Genomic DNA, 8,893 nt, shown 5'->3' on the forward strand with positions numbered 1-8,893 from the left:
CGACAGCAGTCCAGCGCGCCCCGCCACCTCAGCCTCAGGGGCGCCTATAACAGCTTCTTCTTGTGACAGTTGAGAACCTTGACGGCACTGGCGGTTCTTACACAGGAGTCATCACTGTAGCCGTCCTAATAGGTGCAAACATAGCATTCGAGTGCTGAAAGAGAGGGAGAGAGAGAGTGAGAGAGAGAGAGACATAGAGAATATTGAACGAGGTCATGACGCTGCTATGCCTTTCGCTTTCGTTTCGTTGTTTTTCAACGAATGAGCATCAAGGGCAGAGTCTGCTTCATTAAATGCAAAGGATACAAATCCACACCGCAAATATCTTGTATGGTAATCCAAGAAAACTCTTTTCACACACCATATGAATGTCAAAGGGTGTTCAGGAGGTAGTCTTTCTTTCTGGTTTTCTTTGAAGAAATTCCCTGAGCGCGCAAAGGGAGCTGCCTGGCGGTAAATAAGAACAAAGTGAACCACAGCCGTGGCCACCCTTTTCTGGGGGCCTCCGTTGTTTATGGCCCGCTGTGGTGGCCAACTGTCAAGTGAGCATCGCCTGCACCTACACGCCCCACCCCACCCACATCGTGGCACCTCAGCGGGACCGCCGACTGGAGGAATGCTTTCAACATTTCTTTGGGTGACTCGCAATTGGGATCAAGTCAATATTTGCAGAGTAAAAATAAAAATTACTTCCGCCCGAAACTCGAGCGTTTCTTAAGTATGTCACATCCACCACTCTCCCCTGGATGGAGAGCAGTTGAGTGGTGGACGATTCCAGTGAACTGAATAGCGGCTCACTGGGACCAGAGTTGTCGCCTAGTCGAAGGAGAGCGTATAACAAAAGATGCAAAGCAGGGTTGAGTTGGAGACGGGGACCAGTCGCGAATGGGAATGGTTTTGAATAATTTTCATAGGCATTTTTGCAAAATTAACACTTGAATTTTCGTGTTGTGCCGCACTTTATCAATGAATAAAATATGAAATCAAATTCCTGGTCTCATTTCGACGGAGGAAATGGTAATTAAATAATTGAAGCATTGAATTAAATAAGGAAAGTAATTAAATTCAGGGAAATTCTTAGAAAAGATAGCCACGAATAGAGTTCGATATGGATACATATACTTCATACATTCGTACATCCGATGTAAATACATATACACCACCAAAACGACAAGTTTTTGTTTAACGGCTGGCCCCTGACCTCACATCTAATGATGTAATTGCTTTTATTCAAAGCAAAATAAAAGCCGTGGGTTTAAAGGTGGAGAAATTTAACTTCTCTTATGCCAGGGAGATAGCATCGTTTAAGATAAGCATCTCCCCAACTCAATTTGACACCATTTGCTCCGCCAAATTTTGGCCGGAGCATTTGGTGGTGAAGGAGTTTAAGGCTAAGAAGAAGAATAGGCCCCCCATATCCCTTCCAAATCTTTCCAGTGTGCCACCCTCAACCACAACTTCCTCTTCCTCAACTTCCCGTCTTGCTTCCACCTTTCCAAAAAACTAACTTCTCTTTTAGTAACCTATCAGAATGTAAGAGGCTTGCGTAGTAAGCTCATCATTCTTTTCCGGGATAGTGTTGCATTTGCTTCCCACGTTATTGTGTTTACTGAAACCTGGTTAAAGCCGGACATTCTTAGTTCCGAGGTTTTGGCAGGTCGGTACACAACTTTTAGAAAGGACCGTTCGTCTCGACGTGCAGGGGGGTTCTTATTGCAGTGGACTCTTACTTCACGTCGGAACACTTCACAGTCCAAGTTCAACAGGATCTGGAATTCCTGTGTGTAAAACTGATTCTTCCCGCTTTCGCTATATTCATTACTTGCTCGTATATCCCACCTTCTTCGGATATTTCAATTTATGAGCAGCAATTGTCCGCTTTAACCGCTGTTTCTTCCTCGCTATCTGATAAAGATCGTATGATAGTTCTTGGTGACTTAAACTTTCCAGGAACTGTTTGGTCTTCGGTAAACGAATCTAGTATCCTAGTGCCCTGTCACGATAGGACTTTGTTGACGGCTTGCTTGACCTATCCCTGTCTCAAGTCAACCATGTGAAAAATTCCTTGGGTCGATTGCTTGATCTGTGCTTTGTATCGGATCCGACCATAGTGTTGTTAACCCGAGCCCTTCCGCTCACTATACCTGAAGACGCCTACCACCCTACTTTCGAGGTGTCGCTAGATATAGGACCAACTGTATTGGATCGGTCGAGTAGGCTGCCCGAACGTGTCCGCTGCTTTCGTAAAGCCGAGTTTGCGAAGCTTAATAACCTCATTAGGGATTTTGATTGGTCCGCTTTGTACTTGTGCACTGATATCATAAAAGGCACAAACATTTTTTACAATGCTCTTGGCACAATTTTCGATTCTTGTGACTCGATTTCTTGTCCGACTAGATCTGGAAAACCCCCTTGGCATACCAAAGAGTTATCCAGTCTAAAAAACTTAAAATCAAGACTTTATAAAAAATTTCAAGAAGTGGGTTCTCCTACTTCTCACTCTCGCTATGTATTAGCTCGGACAAACTTTTCAGTTCTTAATGCTCAATGCTATAAGAACTACCTATCTCGATGCAGGATACGTTTTTCTCAGGACCCTAAACAGTTTACAGCTTCGTAAACAGTAAGCGTAGAACGTCCGCACACCCATCCTAGCTATCATTTTGTAATACGTCGGCAAATAATGATCAGGCAATTGCCGATCTTTTTGCCCAATTCTTCCAAACCACTTATTCTGAGGAAAGCTACTCTGGTCATCCGTACCCATACGGTTTACCGAGGTCGAACGGCATTTTCAGTCCCTTGTTAAATGAATGTTCCCTACTTCATGACCTTCGACTAGTTAAGCCGGTGTTTTCACCGGGTCCAGACGGGGTTCCAGGTTGTGTACTCAGGTACTGCGCCGAGGCTCTGTGTGGACCTTTGCTTAAACTATTCACCCTGTCCATTGATTCTTCTTGCTTCCCCCGATCTGGAAGGAATCGTTTATAATTCCTCTCCATAAAAAAGGTAGCAAGTCTGATGCAAAAAATTATAGAGGTATAGCAAAGTTATCCGCTATTCCTAAAATGTTTGAGAAGGTTTTAACTCCGCACTTGCAACATCTCTGCAAGTCACTTATATCTCCAACTCAGCATGGATTTATAAGGCGGCGATCTACCACCACGAACTTGTTAGAGTTTACCTCTTTCATTATTAAAGGCTTTCAAGGTAACTTACAGACGGATGTTATTTACACCGACTTTAGTAAAGCATTCGACTCTGTAAACCATTCCCTTTTAGCGCAAAAACTTGACCTTTTAGGGTTTCCGCCCAACATCCTGAGATGGATTTCTAGCTATCTTTGTTCCAGGTCTCAAAGAGTCCTCTTCAAAAACTCCCTCTCTTTACCAGTAAAGGTTTCTTCGGGAGTACCACAAGGCAGCCATCTAGGCCCCTTACTCTTCACACTCTTTATTAATGACTTACCTTCAGTATTAACATACTCTCGAGTACTTATGTATGCGGATGACGTTAAACTCTGTGTCCAGTACAAGGACATCTCATTTCATTCTCGCTTGCAATCCGATCTCAATAACTTTCAGTCATGGTGTTGTGCAAACTTGTTACACCTTAATGCCTCGAAATGCAAAGTTATGACATTTCATCGTTCTAGCCCTTTGTTGGCTCCCTACAGCCTATTTGGTGGTTCTCTTAAGAGAATTACCCTGGTGGATGATCTGGGTGTTATGTTAGACCCCAAGTTAAAGTTTTCCGAACACATTTCTACCATGGTAAATAAGGCCATGGGCGTGCTTGGGTTTATAAAGAGGTGGTCAAAGGAATTTGACGACCCCTATATAACAAAGACTCTCTATACCTTGCTTGTTCGTCCGATCTTAGAATACGGCTCCTGTGTATGGTGCCCTCAGTACAAAGTACACCAGGACCGTATAGAATCGGTACAGAAAAACTTTTTACTCTTTGCTCTGCGGGGCCTTAACTGGGATGAGACTCCCATCTTACTCTAGTAGACTACAGTAGTAAACCTCCTATCCTTAGTTAACCGTAGAAAAATTCTTGGTGTGATATTTATTCACAACTTGATCAGGGGTGACATAGACAGCCCTGATCTGTTGAGCCGCATAAACTTCACGATTCCTATTAGACTGACTAGAATTTTTATACCGTTGTTCCTTCCACTTTGTAGATCGAATTATTCCTTGCATGAACCGTTTAAGTTCTTATGCTCGGATTATAATTCCCTCTACCATATTATATCCACCACTAATTCTTTTCTATTAATTAGTAACTGTAGTGGTATTTGTATTTTGATTGCATGCTTAGTTTCTTAGTAAGTCTAGTACTAATTTTCCTCGAATGCTAGTCTAATAGCTATCTTTCTTGCATGTTCGCGTTTGGTTCGGCTACGCACCGCGCGTCATGCGGCAGCGCCCCTCGGTCGGTTGGTCGGGAGGAGGGCTGCGTTTTGCCTGGGATCCGCGCGTAACAGCGTTCTTCTGGTGTCACACGGGCCACTTGACGGTGCAGTAACTGCATCGCCTCTTGAAAGATGCAGTCATTGGATGTCAACGTCCAAAGAACATATGTACATACGTTTCTACCCACAAATTATTATTATTTTTGATGTGTGAAGGATGCACACACACACAGAAAATGGATTGCCCTGAATGGTGTGTGGAGCGGGCGTTCATTTTGTAAAAATAATTGCTTTTCTCACGGATTTTTACAGAAATGATTATTGATGAGCACTTTGGCCTATTTTATCAAAATCAAACCCGACACGACAACGTCACCGCCGGCATCCGTCCGTCCCTCTGTCCGTTTGGTTTGCCCGTCGCTGGCAAATGAAGCGTGAAATGTGGCCCGACACCGCGGGCACCGCGCCAGCATACATTAAATCTTTCGAAAGTTTTGCATCAGTTTCCCCCCACGTACACCCTCTGGCCGAGTGCTTAGCACACCTCAGCGCGGGGAAAGGGCCGGTTGGATGGGGTTTTTGGCAAGTACCGAGACGGCAGATGACGTCAAGAGGCCGGCACGGCAGACATAGACCGCAGACCAATCCGACTAACCATCCGACCAGCCATAGATCCCCCTCGGACTGTGTGTTCCTCTTGGGTAAGCCACAGCGGAGGCGACAATTGCTTCCAGGAAAACCCCATGATTCACTCGAGGATGATGTCGCCGCGGGCTCGGATTTACTTGAGATGTGTAAACAACACAGTCACTCAAATTTCACGAGCCCTGCGCGATGATTCGATGAGGAATGATGAAAATGCCAGGAATGCCAAAATATTGATGGAAGTCAAGCCGAGGCTTTTAGCCAGGCGACGCGTGCCAATCCGCAAGATCTTCTTTTTTTTTTTTTTTTTTTTTATATATTTATATACTTATTTATTTGCTCTATAATATATACTATACAATTTATATTTAACTTAATTTAACGGACAAGAGTATGTTGGGACTAGGGCCCCGCGGACTGCGGTACTGCCGCAAAGCATTGCTTCGCAGTGGCGTGGACACCTACTCCGTCTGCTCCTTCCGCCTTCTCTCCAAGGACCTAAGCGTTCGCATCACGCTAGAGGCGAACTCCGCGGCCGCTTCCCACACCTTCGGGTCTGCCAGCATCAGCGGCACCAGAGTCTCGGTGCTGACCCTAGACCCTGCTGCTGTCTCCAATGTCTGACGCTCGAGGTCAAACCTGTGGCAGTCGAAGAGGACGTGGCGAGCGTCCTCCTCTATGCCTGTGCCACACTCGGGGCACCAGTCCTCTGTCTCGGGGCCGAAGCGCTTGAGGTAGCCGCGGAAGCAGCCATGTCCGCTCAGTGCCTGGGTAAGGTAGAAATCCACCTGGCCGTGCTTCCTTTCAACCCAGCATGCTATGCTTGGGATGAGGTGTGGGTCCATCGGCCTTTGGGTGAGTGGTCCCATCGAGTCTGCCATCTGTCTATGCTGGTCCTTCTTGCGGCGTCCTTAATTTCTGCTTTGGAGCGTACCTCGGCTGCACTGTCCGTCATGGCATCATGGATATCCTTCCTCTCCCTTATCAGCTCCCTGAGCGGAACTTGCCCGGCAATGAAAAACGCGGCTTCGTCTGAGATGGTCCGGAGCGAGCACGCGATCCTAATGGCGCACAGTCTGTACGTTGCCTCCACTCCTCGCATGTAGCTCCTCACCTTCGCGGCTTCTGCCCACACCGGTGCGGCGTAGAGCATCTGCGACGTCACGACGCTCGTCAGCAGTTTCCTCGTTGCCTGCTTTGGCCCTCTGGTGTTTAGCAGCATCCTGGATAGCGCTCCCGCGGTCCCCCGGCCTTCGTGTGGACGTATTCTAGATGCTCTTTGAAGGACAGGCGCGTGTCGATGAGGACTCCAAGGTACTTGATGGACCTCTGCGCTTCGATCGCGGTCCCACCAACCTGCACTCTGGCGGTCTCGACCACCTTACGGCTGGATATCAGGACCGCCTCCGTTTTTTGGGCCGCCAGCTCCAGCCCCGCGGCGGCTAGCCACGCCTCGACAGCTTGTATGGCGACGTTGGCAAGCTCCTCCACTGCGGCAAGTTCCTTCGCTACCGCCACTATTGCGACGTCGTCAGCGAAACCCACCAGGTTAGTGTTGGCTGGCATCGGGAGCCGTAGGACCCCGTCGTACATGGCGTTCCAGAGCAGAGGTCCCAAAACGGAGCCCTGCGGGACTCCGGCTGAGTCTTCGTATGCCCTAGAGCCCTGACATGTGTCCATTGTCAGCACCCTATTGCTGAAATAGCTGCGCGCTATATTCAGTAGGTAGCCCGGGATGTTGAAGGACCTCAGTGCCTCCAGCGTCCGGGTCCAGTCGGCCGAGTTGAAGGCGTTCCTTATGTCCAGTGTCACCACCAGGATTTGGTTCCGCCTCTCCACCTAGTCCCAGCAATGGCTTCCTCCGCCGTTTGTACGACCCTCAAGATGGCGTCCATACATACCCTCGGACGAACCCGTCTACCGACTTGGTGTCGCGCAATTGCGGCGCGTCGACGCCACAGAGCCACAGGGCCGCTTTACCAGTAAGGTCCGTGGCCCAATCGCTGCTGCTGCCCACCTTATGTGGTTCGCTGAGGAGTGCCACCTCAGAACCAAGCTCGCGCACCGTCTGCGTCAGGAGATCCTGTGCGGCCCTGCAGTGATTCAGGTTGAGTTGAATCAACTGCATGTCGTCCTGGTTTTGCCGACCCCGCTTCGCGTGGCTGGGCGATTTTAGTGCCTGCCTGGGGCGTGACCTCCTTCTTTCCAGCTGCTGAGCAGATGAAGCACGCAGGCGGCATATGGTTCAACAGCTGCTACCTGGCACCCAGCCTCTCACTGGAGACTTTCAGCTTCATTATGGACGAGCTGAGCTGCGATCTACGAGGACGGAACAACGTCGTAGTCGGAGGCGACTTCAACGCCTGGGCCCTGGAATGGGGGTCCTCCCGTACAAACGCCAGAGGCCGCACGGTGTTGGAGGCTTTTGCCTCTCTGGGCGTCGTCCTTCTGAACGAAGGGTCCCAACAAACTTTCAGCAGGGCAGGTGTAGGGTCGATCATCGATCTCACCTATGCCAGCAGCACGCTGGACCGGCACGCCCGATGGAGGATCAGCGACGTATACACTGCCAGCGACCACGAGGCCATACTATGCACCCTGGGCACCCTTGCCCGATCGAGAGGTACCCCGTTCCGGCATGGGAAGGCGTACCGCCAGGACACGCTGAGGGCCCAAGCCTTCGCAAGCGACCTTGAGAGCTACTCTGCAAGCGATGCAGACGGAGCCAACGATATGGCGACCAAATTGGCGGACGCACTCGAAGGCGCCTGCGACCAGAGCATGCTACCGAGAGGGACGTTCCGGAAGCACAAGGATCCAGTTTCCTGGTGGAGCGAAGCGATTGCGGTTCTCCGTAGAACCTGCCATCGGGCCAGAAGGCTGCTCCAGCGAGCCAGAGGCACACCGCGCTTGGCCCGATGCAGCGAGACCTACAAAGCGGCGAGGAAGGATCTGAAGACCGCCATAAGGAACAGCAAGAGGGAATGCTTCCTTAAGCTGTGTGATGCCGCCGAAGAGGACCCCTGGGGAGGCGCATACAGGATGGTGGTGAAGAGGCTGAACGCGGGCAGCAAAGCTCCAACAGATCCAGAGGCACTGGACGGTATAGTCAGGGCACTGTTTCCTCGAGGACGGCAGATCCCTAGCTCCCTGCGTCCGACGGACGAACCCTCGGACGAACCCGTCTGCCGACTTGGTGTCGCGCAATTGCGGCGCGTCGACGCCACAGAGCCACAGGGCCGCTTTGCCAGTAAGGTCCGTGGCCCAATCGCTGCTGCTGCCCACCTTATGTGGTTCGCTGAGGAGTGCCACCTCAGAGCCAGGCTCGCGCACCGTCTGCGTCAGGAGATCCTGTGCGGCCCTGCAGTGATTCAGGTTGAGTTGAATCAACTGCATGTCGTCCTGGTTTTGCCGCCCCCGCTTCGCGTGGCTGGGCAGTTTTTAGTGCCTGCCTGGTGCGTGACCTCCTTCTTTCCAGCTGCTGAGCAGATGAAGCACGCAGGCTCTTTTTTGCATTCGGCAACTTTGTGCCCTTTCTCCCCGCATTTGATGCAGCAGCCACTCCTGTCCACTGTACTCTTGCAGTTCCGTGCGATATGCCCGGGTTCCAGGCATCGGTAGCACCTTGGGAGTCCATCTCTTTCCCGGATCCTACATATGGTCCAGCCGATCCTCACCTTGCCGCCTTTCAGGATCGCTTGGCCCAGGAAGAAGGGCAAGCTGACCACCGCCAGCTGGGACTCCGCGTATCCGCGGCGCAGACTGCGGACTCTTACTCGACCCTCGTCAATGTTGAATTGGCGAGTTAGAGCGGCACAGATCTCCTGC

Source organism: Drosophila miranda, assembly GCF_003369915.1.
Source record: "Drosophila miranda strain MSH22 chromosome Y unlocalized genomic scaffold, D.miranda_PacBio2.1 Contig_Y1_pilon, whole genome shotgun sequence".
NCBI classification, from domain to species: Eukaryota; Metazoa; Arthropoda; class Insecta; order Diptera; family Drosophilidae; genus Drosophila; species Drosophila miranda.